We start from the raw sequence: 20685 nt of genomic DNA, 5'->3' as shown, positions 1-20685 counted from the left end.
TAAGATCATCACTCGAAATAAGATTGTTATAGTTATAGAAATTGAACCAAAGTTTGAATATGAGTATTACCTTGAATTAGAAAGATAACCTACTATAAATAACAAAAATTTCTTGAGGTTGGATGATCACTTGAGATGGATTTGCAAAAGTAGAAGTAAGGTAGTAAACTTGAAAGTGTTTTTGGTGTGTTCTTGAGTAGTTGTTTTGTAGGTTGATCAAAGGTTGGTTTTAGGAGCTAGATTGATGAAGACTTTGTTGAATATTCTGGAGAACTCTTAGAACATCATCATAGAACAAGAGCGAGATCAAATGGATGAAAGAAAGTAGCAAAATGAAAGTATGGGTGTGTGTGAAAAAACGTGAATGAGGGTGATCATATAAGCAAGTTGTATTTTGATTTTTAGTGTAATAATTCTAGCAAGTTGCCAAAATGGTTGGTTCCATAAGTTGATTAATCATTTAAGGCTACTAAGGAGCAGATTTTTATTGGTATAGTTGAATAGTAAGTACATCTAGAAGCTGCGTATTGTACGAGTACAAATACGTGTGTATACGAGTAGAATTTTAGATGAAAATGAATGAGAATGTAATTGTAAGCATTTTTGAACGAGAATGAATGAGAATTTTAGATTTTATGTTCTTCTTTTAACCAAACCCTAACCCATATATAAAACAAAGTAAGGAAATCAAAGTTAGAACATACCACTACAACCAAAACATAGCTAGTGGCTAGATGAACAACTTTAATGCACGCGCTTTGACCCTTAATCAACTTCTTCCTCCTTGATTTGAGCTTTCTCTCTCTCAAATGAGTTTCTCACTCTAGAACTTTTATTTGGAGAGATGAAGTGGTTGGTGATAATGTTAAGTGTGTTTTAACCACCAGACAACTAGCCACTAAAGCCCCAAACTCGTCCTCATGTGATTTTACCAAAAAGCCCTTCCAAATATCCAATTAAATGAAACAAAATCTGCCAGCTGGAAAGGGTGCGCGGCGCTCTCCCTTACATGTGCGCGGCACGCACAGTGGTCTGAACGGGCTCTGGTCACAGTTTAAGGACACACAACTTCCCACACTTCAAGTACCTTATTTACACTTATGTACAATAAATATTAGGGTCTTACAACTCTCCCCCACATAGATTGGATCACGTCCTCGTGATCTGTACCAAATACTAGAAGTTGAGCACTTCTACCTTGAACATTTCCGTCTCTAATAAGGAATCACACATGTAGTAATCACCCATCTAGGTTCTCACTTCGTACACTAACGCATCATATTACAACGAGCAAGGGTAATCATCCCTCGAGACAAAACAACCGCAACCGCTCGCTCCTACACCTAGTATTTAACTCATACCATACATTCACAATAAATCCAAAGGTGGAATAATCCCCTGACGACCTCCGCCATCACGCCTTCCCACCATAGAATACTCGGGAATCATCTCAACACCTTCCTAAAATCTCCCGCAAAGATCATCGCAAAGTTCAACTTGGGACTTTTTCAAAGACCACCAAAGTCTTTCTTTCCTATATAAGCGACACCCGTTCGCTCATCACATCTGCTAGTTAGGGACCTTTTCCGCATTCTCAGGTACTTAACTCCCCCATTTAGGGTTTTAACCCCCTACTTTCACCGTCAAGATGATAACGCCCCGCGGAATTCCGACATTCCACAACGCCCATTACATTTTCCGGCGTTGGTCATACTCAATAGTCCTTCCAAGGACTCACTATAAGATATTCGAACCTCGATCTTTCAAATCAGTTAAGTGTTAACGCCCGCTAAACACCACAATATACCACAGTTGTAACTTCGGGTTTCACGCAGGTACCCAAATCTAAAGTAATCATACCATCGGAGTCAAAAGTTACACTAGCAGGTATAAGGAGGCACCTGACATTGTGTTATCCAACTCCAATTTCTAACACCGAGTCTCCAAAGACTCGACCCTTACGGGGTCTACTCCCGGCGTCACACGTCACCTGACCACACGCGGTCACACAAATTTAATGAACCTTACGGCTCAACGCCCATGACTTCCTATCGACACCCGTTAGTCACTACCCACCTAGGCCGCATAGCTAGCCTATTTATCTTTCAACTCAACACTAAGGAGGCGCTTGGAACACCAAGGGTTACACCTTTCTAACTTTGTCATAACCATTAACCCGGTTACCTACATACATAAGAATAGTTAACCACCATGACTCTACCCGCACACGAACGTGGTTAACGGAAATGCCTCTCGAACGGCATACCGCGTACACTCCCAAAATCATAAAAGAAAAGAGTGGCTGTCAAGAGCATACAACACTCGCCACACAATCACAAAACCGCCATCGAAATCGAACCGCCAATTAACATGTGTATATACATCATAGTATGTTATTATCGTCAAGCGTACTACCACACTCTGGTTACGGCCTAACTGGTTTTACCATAAGTTCAACACAACAATTGGGACTACGCCATACACGGTCTCATCACTATACGCTCGGTTAAGCTCTCGCAGCTACACCAAATCAAAACACAACACTCTCGATAAGACGATTACACGTCACGTACTCTCACATGGTGATATAACACCCGGTGCATACTAACCCAATAACACGCGCACACAAGCAATTAGTTATTAAACTCACATATGAGCAACAATACACACACAATCTACAAAGCCTACGGGTCTCACTCGAACGAGCCTAACGACCCAAAACCACAACCATCTCGAAAAAGAGAGACGAGGTTCACCCGTCTTCATTTCATAACACACATATCACCAAACTTTGCTCCATCCTTGAGCATACTGTAACATCCCGCGTTTTTCCGTAAAATTTATTTTTAACACCGTTTTTTTAAATAATATCTTTTGTTATTTAAATTTGTAGTTTCCGTTGACTAACGTTCATAATATCCTCGTCATTTAATTATAACATCACTCGTTTACTCGAGAGTTTTTAAAATATTCGTTGGTTAATTCCCGCACCCGCTTTGAAACTCGAGGGACCAAAGTTGCAAAGGGGCCTAACTAGTTGACTAGGTCAACTAGTCAAACCCCACCATCACCACTCATTCACTTCACCTCTCTTTTCCCTTTTTTTTCTCTCTAGCTCAAGAGCACTCTTTTTCTCTCAATCCATTCAATCATCATCTAAATCCGATTGGAGAAGCAAACATAAAAACAAATTACATATTTGGAATCCTCTCTTCAACCTCTTCGATTTGGTACAAATTTCATAGCTTGGGGTAAGGTTTCTAAAAACACTAGATTTCTCTAAATTCGTTTTATATACTTGAAATGGTGTTAGTTAGTGTCTATGGCTCGTGTCTAGCATTAATATATGAATTACTTGCTCGATTTGTTGTCTTGAGTAACTAGTTTGAACATTTGAAATTGGTGTACTTAATCTTTGATTTTTGGATGATTAAATGTTGTTTAAATGTTAAAGTTCATGTATTAAATGTGTTACTAGCATCATTAGCTTCATTTTGATGTGTAGTTTGATTTAGAAAAGCTTCATTTACAAAATGGTTGAATTCATGATTTTGATTAGGGTTTGATGAACTCTAAAATGAACTTTTGATGCTTTGAATGCCATGAAATCTTATTAGTTAGTGATTAGTTGTATTGTATGTTTCATTACCTTCAAAATGTTGTATCGTATGTGTAAATTGGATTCCCGAGTCAAGAAATGCGTTTTATGAACTTGAAACTTCGATTTTGAACATTTAACGATCATTTATTGAGGTTTTCATTGTGGTTAATGATGGAATTGATTCATGAAATGTGTTTAGTTGTATTCCTCTTTAAATTACCTTTCCAACGATATAAGATACGTGTTTTGAATGTTAACGAGTCAAAAGTTATGATCGTTTGAAGTTGAAATCGTCTAAGTGTTAAACTGCCCCAGAATTGCTGTATCAGACACAGATGCGGCGCATCTGCCTTGGATGCAGCGCATCTGAGGCAGAATTCCCAAAAATTTCAATTTTTGCTTAATTCTAAGTATGATATGCACCCCCGATCAACATGAAACTTAGCCAACATGCTCATATATGATTTCTAAGCTCAGGAAAATAGTTCGGGACCCGACCCGACCCGACCCCGTTGACTTTTTCGTTGACTTTGACCAAGTTTGACTTTTAGTCAAACTTAACCAAACCGTTATGCAATCGTTCTAACGTACCTTTATACTTGATTCTTGCATGAAACTTGACAACGTGACTTACATGCTATATATTCGAGTCGTAACGAGCCATAGGACTAATTGAACACATTTTGCCCGACCTTGTATCGTAACCGATTAATTTATACAGCTTACTTGTTTAGGTCAAGGCTAAGCAACTTTCATGCATACGTTTACTTTGTGAAGTACATTTATACTCGTGCACTCGAGGTGAGATCATAGTCCCATCTTTCAACAACTTTTATGCTTTTAAATCATGGGATGAGAAACATATATGGTTTTATACTACATAATTTTATGCTTTGAACACAAGTACGAAAACAAACATTCCACGTGCGAGTTAGAACAAAAAGCCTCAATTCGATTATCATTAGTTACACTTGCAGGGTGTAAGCGAGAACTTATATTATGTGATCACATGGGCTTGACGAGCCTAATTCGGACAGTTCGCTACCGTTACCGGATGAAATATATTTTCGATAAATAGTGTATGTTCTAATACTATTTGTGATGGGGTAACGTTGGTTAAGCATTGATAATTGGGTGCTCACGAATAACAACTTTTGGAATGCAAACGATTTGGATAATCAACTTATATTAAATCTTGTGGTTCAAAAACAACGTTTACAGCACCTATGATTTCACCAACATTTTTCGTTGACAGTTTTCTATATATTTCTCAGGTTCATACATGGCTATTTGATACATGCTTCTGCGTACACTCAGACTTGCTTGGAGTCAAGCATGCATACATACATACGCTAGTGATAGCACCTTTGGATTCAAACATATTGTTTACATACTTACGCTATTTATAGCAACTGTGATTTTCAACTAATTATGTCGCAAGTTATTTCATTTTTACATTACTACTTTTGTAAACTTAAACTTGTTGTCGATCCGTTTGGTAAACTAAACTTGGCAAATCTTATACTTTCAAATGAATGCGACATAATTTTGGTCAAACGAGTCTCATATAGGGACTACGACCACGTAACGGGACATAAGTTAGTGGCGCCGTCAATGACGATTTTGTCAGGTCGCTATAGATGGTATCAGAGCATTGGTTGTAGGGAACTAGGATATGCGTTAGTGTGTCTGACAGAGTCGTTAGGATGCATTAGTGAATCTAGACTACAACCGGATAGTTAATCATTGCATCCTGACTTGCATTTGCTATAGATAGCACTTACTTGACTACTTGTGCATATATACTTGAATCATTCTTAGGCAAACTTCTTAATGGTACCAAACTTTCATCATACGAATCCGTATTCTACCACTTTTTGGTAACACACGTAAGTTCATGATTCATACTCGTAAGGATGACGACGACTTCATTAATCACACTTGTTTGAGAACTCTGTCTCCCAGATTGTTATTCGCCACCGTTTCAACTTACTATCGGTGTCACACCGGTGAACCTTACTATCTACCACTTCTTGTTACTACCATCACTACTCTAGATGAGTATCGTCGTCATTACTTATCACTACGGTTGCGTACTACTCGTTATCATAATTCGTTACTCTTTTCGTGCCTAAAGACGTTATTGTTTGACTTGAACTGCATTGACGTGAACAATCATTTATACACTTCCCTCGGGAAACGCATCTTCAGAGTTGCACTAATTCTTTCGATTCAATACGAGTAACGTTAGTGATGTCGCTACTTTATTCATTTTAAATCTTCACGATTACAAGAACTTGATTTTATGGAGGGATGTGAGAATGGAGGTATGAGTTAGCATAATATAACGACACTCGATCAACGTGGTTATATTATGGTAAGTCATACCAAAGTTCTAATGATACGTGATGGTGATTGGACTCGATCAACCTAATCACCACCATGTAGCATGTACATGACTTCATTTTTATTTTTCATGTTGGATATCCGAAAACTCCGAGAATGTCGATAACAACCATACCAAGGACACACCTTCGATTATTCTCGAATCATATTTATGCTTCCGAATGAATGACAAATTCTTCCGACTTCAAACATATGTTATACGCGTATACTATCTCGTTTTCTTACAGTTTATCGATGAAATACAATATGCTTGTTATGCTCACATCGAGGTGGAAACTTCTCTCGCCTTACAAGCGTACTTCCGTACAAGGAAATCTTTTATCAAAATTCTCAATGGAGAGGGAGACTCTTCACGTTATACTAGTATTCACCACGAGGGTGAATAGTCCTAACAAACGTTTTTCAGAAACTGATAAGAAACTTGCTCTAACAAACATTTTCGGAAACCGATAAATCTTCCGCGGCGCGAATTTCTTGAGAACCTTGTTCTAAAAAACGTTTTCAAGTCTTAACAAACTTGTTCAAATATATCTTAAAGAACTGTACCTCGTTTCGGATCGAGATCCTCATTTCACTTCTAGAATTCGGAGTGCCTTACAAAAAGCCTCGGTACTGAAATGTCCCGTTCTTATTGATTAAAAACGTTCCATATTAATTGATTTTGTTGCGAGGTTTTGACCTCTATATGAGACGTTTTTCAAAGACTGCATTCATTTTTAAAACAAACCATAACCTTTATTTCATAAATAAAGGTTTTAAAAGCTTAACGTAGATTATCAAATAATGATAATCTAGATGATTACTTGGAATGGATTAGAAAGCTTGGAAGTAAATTAGTAAACTTGAAGGGATTTTTGAAGTGTTCTTCCTATGATGATTATAGCTTGATTCTTGAAGTGATTTTTGATGAAGATGATGATTAACTACTGGAAAAATACGTTCATAATAGTGTGTGTGTGTGTTGAGAGAGAATTAGAAAGAGAATTGGAAGTGAAATGGAGTGAATGATGAGTGGTAATTGGTGAGTGGTGAGTGGGGTTAAAAGGAGTTCTAGTTAGTTGACTAGCTCATGGTAGAAGTTAAAATCGATTAGTCATACATGACATAATCAAGAGTGGAATCCCATGCTAGTTCCTATTAGTATATACCCATAGTAAGTACGTTTTGAAGCTTTGTATAATACGGGTAAGAATACGACTAGAATTCTTGATGAAAGAAAAGAATGGGAAAGTAACTGTAACCATTTTCGTTAAGTATGAGTGTTTTGATATATATCTTGAAGTCTTCCAAAAGTATTTTAATACATCTAAATACACTACATGTATATACATTTTAACTGAGTCGTTAAGTCATCGTTAGTCGTTACATGTAAGTGTTGTTTTGAAACCTTTAAGTTAACGATCTCAATTAATGTTGTTAACCCATTGTTTATTATATCTAATGAGATGTTAAATTATTATATTATCATGATATTATGATATATTAATATATCTTCATATGATATATATACATTTAAATGTCGTTACAACGATAATCGTTACATATATGTCTCGTTTCGAAATCCTTAAGTTAGTAGTCTTGTTTATATGTATATAACTCATTGTTAATAAACTTATGGAGATACTTACTTATCATAATCTCATGTTAACCATATGTATATCCATATATATATCGTCATGTCGTTTTTACAAGTTTTAACGTTCGTGAATCGCCGGTCAACTTGGGTGGTAAATTGTCTATATGAAACATATTTCAATTAATCAAGTCTTAACAAGTTTGATTGCTTAACATGTTGGAAACATTTAATCATGTAAATATCAATCTCAATTAATATATATAAACATGGAAAAGTTCGGGTCACTACAGTACCTACCCGTTAAATAAATTTCGTCCCGAAATTTTAAGCTGTTGAAGGTGTTGACGAATCTTCTGGAAATAGATGTGGGTATTTCTTCTTCATCTGATCTTCACGCTCCCAGGTGAAATCGGGTCCTCTACGAGCATTCCATCTAACCTTAACAATTGGTATCTTGTTTTGCTTAAGTCTTTTAACCTCACGATCCATTATTTCGACGGGTTCTTCGATGAATTGGAGTTTTCGTTGATTTGGATTTCATCTAATGGAATAGTGAGATCTTCTTTAGCAAAACATTTCTTCAAATTCGAGACGTGGAAAGTGTTATGTACAGCCGCGAGTTATTGAGGTAACTCAAGTCGGTAAGCTACTGGTCCGATACGATCAATAATCTTGAATGGTCCAATATACCTTGGATTTAATTTCCCTCGTTTACCAAATCGAACAACGCCTTTCCAAAGTGCAACTTTAAGCATGACCATCTCTCCAATTTCAAATTCTATATCTTTTCTTTTAATGTCAGTGTAGCTCTTTTGTCGACTTTGGGCGGTTTTCAACCGTTGTTGAATTTGGATGATCTTCTCGGTAGTTTCTTGTATAATCTCCGGAACCATAATCTGTCTATCCCCCACTTCACTCCAACAAATCAGAGACCTGCACTTTCTACCATAAAGTGCTTCAAACGGCGCAATCTCAATGCTTGAATGGTAGCTGTTGTTGTAGGAAAATTCTGCTAACGGTAGATGTCGATCCCAACTGTTTCCGAAATTAATAACACATGCTCGTAGCATGTCTTCAAGCGTTTGTATCGTCCTTTCGCTCTGCCCATCAGTTTGTGGATGATAGGCAGTACTCATGTCTAGACGAGTTCCTAATACTTGCTGTAATCTCTGCCAGAATCTTGAAATAAATCTGCCATCCCTATCAGAGATAATAGAGATTGGTATTCCATGTCTGGAGACGACTTCCTTCAAATACAATCGTGCTAACTTCTCCATCTTGTCATCTTCTCTTATTGGCAGGAAGTGTGCTGATTTGGTGAGACGATCAACTATTACCCAAATAGTATCAAAACCACTTGCAGTCCTTAGCAATTTAGTGATGAAATCCATGGTAATGTTTTCCCATTTCCATTCCGGGATTTCGGGTTGTTGAAGTAGACCTGATTGTTTCTGATGCTCAGCTTTGACCTTAGAACACGTCAAACATTCTCCTACGTATTTAGCAACATCGGCTTTCATACCCGGCCACCAAAAATGTTTCTTGAGATCCTTGTACATCTTCCCCGTTCCAGGATGTATTGAGTATCTGGTTTTATGAGCTTCTCTAAGTACCATTTCTCTCATATCTCCAAATTTTGGTATCCAAATCCTTTCAGCCCTATACCGGGTTCCGTCTTCCCGAATATTAAGATGCTGCTCCGATCCTTTGGGTAATTCATCCTTTAAATTTCCTTCTTTTAAAACTCCTTGTTGCGCCTCCTTTATTTGAGTAGTAAGGTTATTATGAATCATTATATTCATAGATTTTACTCGAATGGGTTCTCTGTCCTTCCTGCTCAAGGCATCGGCTACCACATTTGCCTTCCCCGGGTGGTAACGAATCTCAAAGTCGTAATCATTCAACAATTCAATCCACCTACGCTGCCTCATATTCAGTTGTTTCTGATTAAATATGTGTTGAAGACTTTTGTGGTCGGTATATATAATACTTTTGACCCCATATAAGTAGTGCCTCCAAGTCTTTAATGCAAAAACAACCGCGCCTAATTCCAAATCATGCGTCGTATAATTTTGCTCGTGAATCTTCAATTGTCTAGACGCATAAGCAATCACCTTCGTTCGTTGCATTAATACACAACCGAGACTGTGCTTTGATGCGTCACAATAAATCACAAAATCATCATTCCCTTCAGGCAATGACAATATAGGTGTCGTAGTTAGCTTTTTCTTCAATAACTGAAACGCTTTCTCTTGTTCATCCTTCCATTCAAATTTCTTCCCTTTATGTGTTAATGCAGTCAAGGGTTTTGCTATTCTGGAAAAGTCTTGGATGAACCTTCTGTAGTAACCAGCTAGTCCTAAAAACTGGCGTATGTGTTTCGGAGTTTTTGGGGTTTCCCAATTTTCAACAGTTTCTATCTTTGCCGGATCCACCTTAATACCTTTTTTGTTCACTATGTGACCGAGGAATTGAACTTCTTCCAACCAAAATGCACACTTTAAAAATTTAGCGTACAATTCTTCCTTCCTTAATACTTCTAACACCTTTCTCAAATGTTCACCGTGTTCTTGGTCATTCTTTGAGTAAATAAGTATGTCATCAATGAAAACAATGACAAACTTGTCAAGGTATGGTCCACACACTCGGTTCATAAGGTCCATGAACACAGCTGGTGCATTAGTTAAACCAAATGGCATGACCATAAACTCGTAATGACCGTAACGTGTTCTGAAAGCAGTCTTTGGAATATCATCTTCTTTCACCCGCATTTGATGATACCCGAAACGTAAGTCAATCTTTGAATAAACAGACGAGCCTTGTAGTTGATCAAATAAGTCGTCGATTCTCGGTAGTGGGTAGCGGGTTGATGGTAAGTTTGTTCAACTCTCGGTAGTCGATACACAACCTGAATGTACCATCTTTCTTCTTGACAAACAAAACAGGAGCTCCCCACGGTGATGTGCTTGGTCGAATGAAACCATGCTCTAAAAGTTCTTGTAATTGTCTTTGCAGTTCTTTCATCTCGCTGGGTGCGAGTCTGTAAGGAGCACGAGCTATTGGTGCAGCTCCTGGTACAAGATCTATTTGAAATTCAACGGATCGATGTGGGGGTAATCCCGATAATTCTTTCAGAAATACATCGGGAAATTCTTTTATGACGGGAACATCATTGATGCTCTTTTCTTCAGTTTGTACTTTCTCGACGTGTGCTAGAACAGCATAGCAACCTTTTCTTATTAGTTTTTGTGCCTTCAAATTACTAATAAGATGTAGCTTCGTGTTGCCCTTTTCTCCGTACACCATTAAGGGTTGTCCTTTTTCTCATATAATGCGAATTGCATTTTTGTAACAAACGATCTCTGCTTTCACTTCTTTCAACCAGTCCATACCGATTATCACATCAAAACTCCCTAACTCTACTGGTATCAAGTCAATCTTAAATGTTTCGCTAACCAGTTTAATTTCTCGATTCCGACATATATTATCTGCTGAAATTAATTTACCATTTGCTAATTCGAGTAAAAATTTACTATCCAAAGGCGTCAATGGACAACTTAATTTAGCACAAAAATCTCTACTCATATAGCTTCTATCCGCACCCGAATCAAATAAAACGTAAGCAGATTTATTTTCAATAAGAAACGTACCCATAACAAGCTCCGGGTCTTCCTGTGCCTCTGCCGCATTAATATTGAAAACTCTTCCGCGGCCTTGTCCATTCGTGTTCTCCTGGTTCGGGCAATTTCTAATAATGTGGCCCGGTTTTCCACATTTATAACAAACTACATTGGCATAACTTGCTCCGACACTACTTGCTCCGCCATTACTCGTTCCGACACCATTTGTTCCTTTCGTTCTATTAACCCCTGGTCCGTAGACCTCACACTTCGCCGCGCTATGACCATTTCTTTTACACTTGTTGCAAAATTTGGTGCAGAACCCCGAGTGATACTTTTCACACCTTTGGCATAGCTGCTTCTGATTGTTGTTGTTGTTGCGGTTATTATTGTTGTTGGGATGATTGTTGTAGTTGCTGTTGTTGTTGTTGTTGTTGTTGTTGTTGTTGTTGTTGTTGGGCCGTTTGTTGTAGTTGCGATTGATGTTGCGATTGTTGGGATAATTGTTGCGATTATTGTTGTAATTGCTGTTGTTGTTGTATTGGTGATTCTTATCACCGTTTTCCTCCCACTTTCTTTTGACTTGCTTCACATTGGCCTCTTCATCAGTCTGTTCTTTAATTCTTTCTTCAATCTGGTTCACTAGTTTGTGAGCCATTCTACATGCCTGTTGTATGGAGGCGGGCTCGTGTGAACTTATATCTTCTTGGATTCTTTCCGGTAATCCTTTCACAAACGCGTCGATCTTATCTTCCTCATCTTCGAATGCTCCCGGACACAATAGGCACAATTCTGTGAATCGTCTTTCGTACGTGTTAATATCAAATCCTTGGGTTCGTAACCCTCTAAGTTCTGTCTTGAGCTTATTGACCTCGGTTCTGGGACGGTACTTCTCGTTCATCAAGTGCTTGAATGCTGACCACGGTAGTGCGTACGCATCGTCTTGTCCCACTTGCTCTAGATAGGTATTCCACCATGTTAACGCAGAACCTGTGAAGGTATGCGTAGCGTACTTTACTTTGTCCTCTTCAGTACACTTACTTATGGCAAACACCGATTCGACCTTCTCGGTCCACCATTTCAATCCGATCGGTCCTTCAGTTCCATCAAATTCCAAAGGTTTGTAGGCAGTGAATTCTTTGTAGGTGCATCCTACACGATTTCCTGTACTGCTAGATCCAAGGTTATTGTTGGTATGTAGCGCAGCCTGTACTGCGGCTATGTTTGAAGCTAGAAAAGTACGGAATTCCTCTTCATTCATATTCACGGTGTGTCGAGTAGTCGGTGCCATTTCCTTCAAAATAGTCAAATGGAACAAGTTAATCATACAGAATATTAAGAGTAGTTAATAGTATTTCGTAGCATAATATGAACTCATTTATAAAAGCTTTTTCTTCATATTAGCGTTTTATAAGTTTAAATTCGGGTAGTACCTACCCGTTAAGTTCATACTTAGTAGCTAATATACAATTCAACTACTACAATTCTATATGAAAAACTGATTATAATAATATTTCGCGTTCAAACTTTTATACAATATTTTACAAACTTACAATACCGCTTATTTTACATAAAGCATGAAATATAGCACACAATAACTTTGATACAAGATAGTTGTGAAGATAATTCTAGCTAGTACACAAGTCGTTCAGCAAAGGCAATAAAGACACGTAATTCATACGTCAAGAAACAAGTCATGCATTCTGGTTTTACTAGGACTACTTCCCATCCTTGGTCTTGTGGAACATAACCGTTATGGCCGTTGATAAGACAGCGTGTTGTAACGTCGTCAAAGGGACGAGGGTTACGTAATGTCCAACAGTCCCGTAACAATCTAAAAACCTCATTTCTTACCCCAATTACCGACTCCGTCACTTGTGGGAACGTTTTGTTTAATAGTTGTAGGCTGATGTTCTTGTTCTCACTTTGGTGAGAAGCGAACATTACTAATCCGTAAGCATAACATGCTTCTTTATGTTGCATGTTAGCCGCTTTTTCTAAATCACGAAGTCCAATATTCGGATATATTGAGTAAAAATAATTTCTTAACCCATTGCGTAAAATAGCATTTGGGTTCCCCGCAATATATGCGTCAAAGTAAACACATCGTAACTTATGGATTTCCCAATGTGATATCCCCCATCTTTCGAACGAAAGCCTTTTATAAACCAAGGCATTCTTGGAACGTTCTTCGAATGTCTTACAAACTGATCTCGCCTTAAATAGTTGTGCCGAAGAATTCTGACCGACTCTAGACAAGATTTCATCAATCATGTCTCCGGGTAGGTCTCTTAAAATATTGGGTTGTCTATCCATTTTGTGTTTTTATACTGTAAAATAGACAAGAGTTAGATTCATAAAAAAAAAAAATACTTATTAATACAAGCAATTTTTACATATATCATAAAGCATAAGCACACTATATTACATATATTACACCACACGAATACAACTATCTTATTCCGACTCGCTTGTTTCTTCTTCTTCAGTTTTGGTTCGTTTTGCCATGTTTCTAGGGATATATGATGTTCCCCTAATACGAGCCGTCGTTTTCCACATTGGTTTAGAAAAACCTGGTGGTTTAGAGGTTCCCGGGTCATTGTTACAACTTAAGGACTTCGGGGGTTGACGATACATATAAAGTTCATCGGGGTTGGAATTAGATTTCTCTATTTTTATGCCCTTTCCCTTATTATTTTCTTTTGCCTTTTTAAATTCAGTTGGGGTAATTTCTATAACATCATCGGAATTCTCGTCAGAATCCGATTCATCGGAGAATTGGTAATCCTCCCAATATTTTGCTTCCTTAGCTGAAACACCATTGACCATAATTAACCTTGGTCGGTTGGTTGAGAATTTTATTTTACTTAACCGTTTTATTATTTCCCCCACCGGTTCTATTTCTTCATCCGGTTCCGATTCTTCTTCCGGTTCCGATTCTTCTTCTGGTTCCGACTCTTCTTCCGGTTCCTCTTCGGGAACTTGTGAATCAGTCCACGAATCATTTCAATTTACATTTAACTCTTCATTATTATTAGGTGAGTCAATGGAACTTGTTCTAGAGGTAGACATATATCACATAATATCAAACGCGTTAAGAGATTAATATATCACATAATATTCACATGTTAAAAATATATAGTTTCCAACAAAATTTGTTAAGCAATCATTTTTCAAGTAAACACGGTCGAATTCCAGACTCACTAATGCATCCTAACAAACTCGATAAGACACACTAATGCAAAATTATGGTTCTCTAAGACCAACGCTCGGATACCAACTGAAATGTCCCGTTCTTATTGATTAAAAACGTTCCATATTAATTGATTTCGTTGCGAGGTTTTGACCTCTATATGAGACGTTTTTCAAAGACTGCATTCATTTTTAAAACAAACCATAACCTTTATTTCATAAATAAAGGTTTAAAAAGCTTAACGTAGATTATCAAATAATGATAATCTAAAATATCCTGTTTACACACGACCATTACATAATGGTTTACAATACAAATATGTTACATCGAAATCAGTTTCTTGAATGCAGTTTTTACACAATATCATACAAACATGGACTCCAAATCTTGTCCTTATTTTAGTATGCAACAGCGGAAGCTCTTAATATTCACCTGAGAATAAACATGCTTTAAACGTCGACAAAAATGTTGGTGAGTTATAGGTTTAACCTATATATATATATCAAATCGTAACAATAGACCACAAGATTTCATATTTCAATACACATCCCATACATAGAGATAAAAATCATTCATATGGTGAACACCTGGTAACCGACATTAACAAGATGCATATATAAGAATATCCCCATCATTCCGGGACACCCTTCGGATATGATATAAATTTCGAAGTACTAAAGCATCCGGTACTTTGGATGGGGCTTGTTAGGCCCAATAGATCTATCTTTAGGATTCGCGTCAATTAGGGTGTCTGTTCCCTAATTCTTAGATTACTAGACTTAATAAAAAGGGGCATATTCGATTTCGATAATTCAACCATAGAATGTAGTTTCACGTACTTGTGTCTATTTTGTAAATCATTTATAAAACCTGCATGTATTCTCATCCCAAAATATTAGATTTTAAAAGTGGGACTATAACTCACTTTCACAGATTTTTACTTCGTCGAGAAGTAAGACTTGGCCACTGTTGATTCACGAACCTATAACAATATATACATATATATTAAAGTATGTTCAAAATATATTTACAACACTTTTAATATATTTTGATGTTTTAAGTTTATTAAGTCAGCTGTCCTCGTTAGTAACCTACAACTAGTTGTCCACAGTTAGATGTACAGAAATAAATCGATAAATATTATCTTGAATCAATCCACGACCCAGTGTATACGTATCTCAGTATTGATCACAACTCAAACTATATATATTTTGGAATCAACCTCAACCCTGTATAGCTAACTCCAACATTCACATATAGAGTGTCTATGGTTATTCCGAAATATATATAGATGTGTCGACATGATAGGTTGAAACATTGTATACGTGTCTATGGTATCTCAAGATTACATAATATACAATACAAGTTGATTAAGTTATGGTTGGAATAGATTTGGTACCAATTTTCACGTAGCTAAAATGAGAAAAATTATCCAATCTTGTTTTACCCATAACTTCTTCATTTTAAATCCGTTTTGAGTGAATCAAATTGCTATGGTTTCATATTGAACTCTATTTTATGAATCTAAACAGAAAAAGTATAGGTTTATAGTCGGAAAAATAAGTTACAAGTCGTTTTTGTAAAGGTAGTCATTTCAGTCGAAAGAACGACGTCTAGATGACCATTTTAGAAAACATACTTCCACTTTGAGTTTAACCATAATTTTTGGATATAGTTTCATGTTCATAATAAAAATCATTTTCTCAGAATAACAACTTTTAAATCAAAGTTTATCATAGTTTTTAATTAACTAACCCAAAACAGCCCGCGGTGTTACTACGACGGCGTAAATCCGGTTTTACGGTGTTTTTCATGTTTCCAGGTTTTAAATCATTAAGTTAGCATATCATATAGATATAGAACATGTGTTTAGTTAATTTTAAAAGTCAAGTTAGAAGGATTAACTTTTGTTTGCGAACAAGTTTAGAATTAACTAAACTATGTTCTAGTGATTACGAGTTTAAACCTTCGAATAAGATAGTTTTATATATATGAATTGAATGATGTTATGAACATCATTACTACCTAAAGTTTAGTAGGTAAACCTACTGGAAGTGACAAGAAATGATCTAGCTTCAAAGGATCTTGGATGGCTTGAAAGTTCTTGAAGTAGGATCATGACACAAAAACAAGTTCAAGTAAGATTTTTACTCGAATTAAGATAGTTTATAGTTATAGAAATTGAATCAAAGTTTGAATATGAATATTACCTTGAATAAGAAAGATAACCTACTGTATATAACAAAGGTTTCTTGATCTTAGATGATTACTTGGAATGGATTAGAAAGCTTGGAAGTAAATTAGTAAACTTGAAGGGATTTTTGAAGTGTTCTTCCTATGATGATTATAGCTTGATTCTTGAAGTGATTTTTGATGAAGATGATGATTAACTACTTGGAGTCAAGCATACATACATACGCTAGTGATAGCACATTTGGATTCAAACATATTGTTTACATACTTACGCTATTTATAGCAACTGTGATTTTCAACTAATTATGTCACAAATTATTTCATTTTTACATTACTACTTTTGTAAACTTAAACTTGTTGTCGATCCGTTTGGTTAACTAAACTTTACAAATTTTGTACTTTCAAATGAATACGACATAATTTTGGTCAAACGAGTCTCATATAGGGACTACGACCACGTAACGGGACCTAAGTTAGCGGCGCCATCAATGAAAATTTTGTCGGCTCGCTACACATACGAAGGATTTCGGATTATCCTTTGCTACTTAACCAAAGCACTTACCTAACCGTACGAGTATTACTCTAGTAATAATCGAGTTGCTATCGCTTGTAACTTCCACACCGCCACTAGAACACCTAAGGGTTTCTTGCCGATACCCTATGCTCGATGTAACCGTAACACCATCGGAATCGAATACTACGCTAGTAGGTATGAAAGAGACACCTAACTGAAAGGACCCGTCCTAATCCTCCTGGACAAAGTCATCAACATTTGGTCTCATTGCGATGATCGACTCCAAATAATGTTCTTAAAATGAGCAAATGCACAGCGGAAGACTTAATTCGTACCTGAGAATAAACATGCTTAAAAATGTCAACCAAAAGGTTGGTGAGTTCATAGGTTTATCATAATAATCATTTCAATATGTTAATAGACCACAAGATTTCATAATTATAAACATAATACACTCGCAAGTGTATGAAAAGCATTCTAAGTGGTTGAGCACTTGGTAACCATACTTAACATTTAATCAACGTCGCATATTCCCTTTATTATGAAATCTCACTACACCGTACTAAGTGTAGTCATGAAACGAAGTACTGTGCAACCGTTGAATACTGGTCGTCCAGTCCGTTTGGGGTTGTCAGGCCCGATAGATCTAACAACAGGATTCGCGTTTACAATACCCATGTAAATAGTAGTTACCAAGCTACGGGGAAGTATGCCAGTGGTACAACTCAACGTAGAATATATTTTTAAGTACTTGTGTCTATTTCGTAAACATTTATAAAAGCAGCGCATGTATTCTCAGCCCAAAAATATATATTGCAAAAGCAATTAAAAAGGGAGCAAATGAAACTCACCATACTGTATTTTGTAGTAAAAATACATATGACTATACTAAACAATGCAAGGTTGGCCCAAAAAAATTATAGCAGCCCAATATCCAAATTCGTTAGCCCATGTTAATAAGTGTAGGGATTTAAAGGTCTGTTTACTTGTTTTAATTAAGCCCACCGATGGTTTGAAGTTTTATCTGGAAATAAAAACAATAAAACCGTCCTTATCACACCACACCCCATCATCTAATCATCATCATACATCACGATCTCCACTGTACACATCATCATTATCCTTGTTCACTGTAACCGGAACAGAAATAAGTAAATAGCTGCGAAACAGCAGAAATATGTGGGGTGTTTGTTTTAAACCGAAAACAGTAAGTTGCAGCAAGTCGAAAGTGCAGTAACATTCAACTATGGTGGGGTTCGAGTTGGACTGAAAACAAAATAGAAACGAGCAGTAACAGTCATTAGTGTGATGAGGTTCGGTTTGCACTTGAACAGAAATAGAATAGCAGCAGTCGGATAGTAATAGTTATCGAACAGTTGATATAGAAGTGGGTTTTGGTTCTAGTTCAATAGATAAATAGAAATACGTAGATCGATGATGATGATGATGGTGGTGGTTTCGAGTGGGTTTCAATGGGTTTGATGTTAGCGGTCTTCGAACATCATCCAGTGGGTTTTTCAATCGGGTGGTGATGATTTATCTTGTTGTTGTCGAACATGAAACTGAAGAGAAGTAATAATCACAAAGTAAGATGCAGGTGGTTCAAAGGTTTGGTGATGGCGACGAGCAAGAAGAAACAAGAATGGTTTTCATCATGAACCACATATAGAAGACGGGTTGCAGGAGACAAGGAAACAGTAACCAAACGAAGGTTTAATGATTTAAGATTCATGTTGTGATGATGACGAGAGTGACGGTGTGTGTATATATGTGTGTATGTGTTCGATGGTAACAGTTACATAGCGATAAAGTTTTAGCAATTAACAGTCGCAGGTGATGAGGGTGGTTTTAAGGGTGACGGATTGTTGTGGTTTGTTCTTGATGGTGGTGGGTTAAATGGATAATAGTATTCGATGGTGTTGGTTGTGATCTGGCAGCAATCATAACAAGCAGTCTGCAGGTTCTCATAAAATAGAAACGAATAGCGTGCAGCAATCTTTCGGTTATTATGGTGTTTAAATGGTGGTTCTTGGGTTGTCTAGTGATGATCAATGATGTATAAACATAAAACAAGAAGCTCGATGGTATTAGTTGTAGTTGAAGGGTCATTTCATTTGTACCAATGAACGAGTGGAAAAGTTGTGGGATTGGTTCCTTAGCTTAAACAGTAATCCGAAAATAACATTTGATGTGGGAGATTTCGGGTAGTAGTAGTAGTATTAAAACCAATATGATGGTTTCAAACAATTAGGAACAAGTCTAAGGTGGTGATGAATGAAATGTTTATAAATTTCATTATTATTTTTAGTTTGACTACAACTTAAGTGAGTGGGGATGTGTATGATGATTCCAAGAAGAAAAAAAAAATGAACCCTCATGTTTTAATAATACGAGTAATATAGATAGGGAAAATTGATGACAGCTGTAAATAGAATTGAGAGATAGTGATGCAAGTTGTCAAGGTGCAAATAAATAAAATAATATAATAATAATATTTAATATTCAATACAAGAATCAAATAAAAGAAACGTTCATATTTAGTTATCGACAGTTTTTACGGACTGCTATTTCGTATCCCGTTGTGAAACAGTGGCGGATAAAAGTTCTTAGAAAAATCTCATATTTTTAAATTAGATGTCTTTATTTATCTTGATCATTATGGTATAAAAATTCGAGCATTAACTATTAAATAAAAATGACATTAATTATTCACTCCCAACCCCATGTAAAAAAAAATTAAAATTTAATAAATGACTCCTAAATACATTTTTACTAAACCTTTCATTTGTAAAGCCCATACTCGGATCACCAATTATTTTAAAATCATAAGAGTTCATTTTTAACTTGTTTAATATCTATCGAAAGGTAATTGAGTATTTATGTCGTTTACTAACTAAATTTGAAATCATAAAATATATATTCACATACTTTTATATATATATATATATAGTTGTGTAAGAATTTATACCCAAAAGTTTCTTGGATATTTTTAAGTATTTTTTGTACTGTGTACATTGAAGAAGGGTATAGAATAATTCAACAAAGATGGGACATGTCGGGAAGAAAAGAAGGTGATTTTGGCTTCATATAAATGAACTTATCTAATGATTAGAATATGTAAATTAATGATCTTAGATAGAAGTGGATTAGAATTGCAGAGTGAAAACATGTGTAGTAAACTTGAGATAATAACATAAAATATTAACTGTATTTTATCTAACCTATGATTTACATAAATCATTTCAGGGTCTACTTTTATTATTTATTTATTTATTTATTTATTTATTTCAAAACTTCATAACTTATTTTAGATATTTAATTCTAACAATCAAATCATATAATATTGTTTCAAGTTATTATATACATAATTATACACACACACACATATATATATATATATATATATATATATATATATATATATATATATATATATATATATATATATATCTATTTACAAACAGTTGTTTGTGAATCGTCGGAAATAGTCGAAGGGTAATTGAATATATGAAACAGTTCAAAATTTTTGAGACTCAACCTAACAAACTTTGCTTATCGTGTCAAAAATACAATATCGTATCG

Source organism: Rutidosis leptorrhynchoides, chromosome 8, assembly GCF_046630445.1.
Source record: "Rutidosis leptorrhynchoides isolate AG116_Rl617_1_P2 chromosome 8, CSIRO_AGI_Rlap_v1, whole genome shotgun sequence".
Classification (NCBI taxonomy): Eukaryota; Viridiplantae; Streptophyta; class Magnoliopsida; order Asterales; family Asteraceae; genus Rutidosis; species Rutidosis leptorrhynchoides.
Note: the sequence above shows the minus strand (reverse complement) of the source record.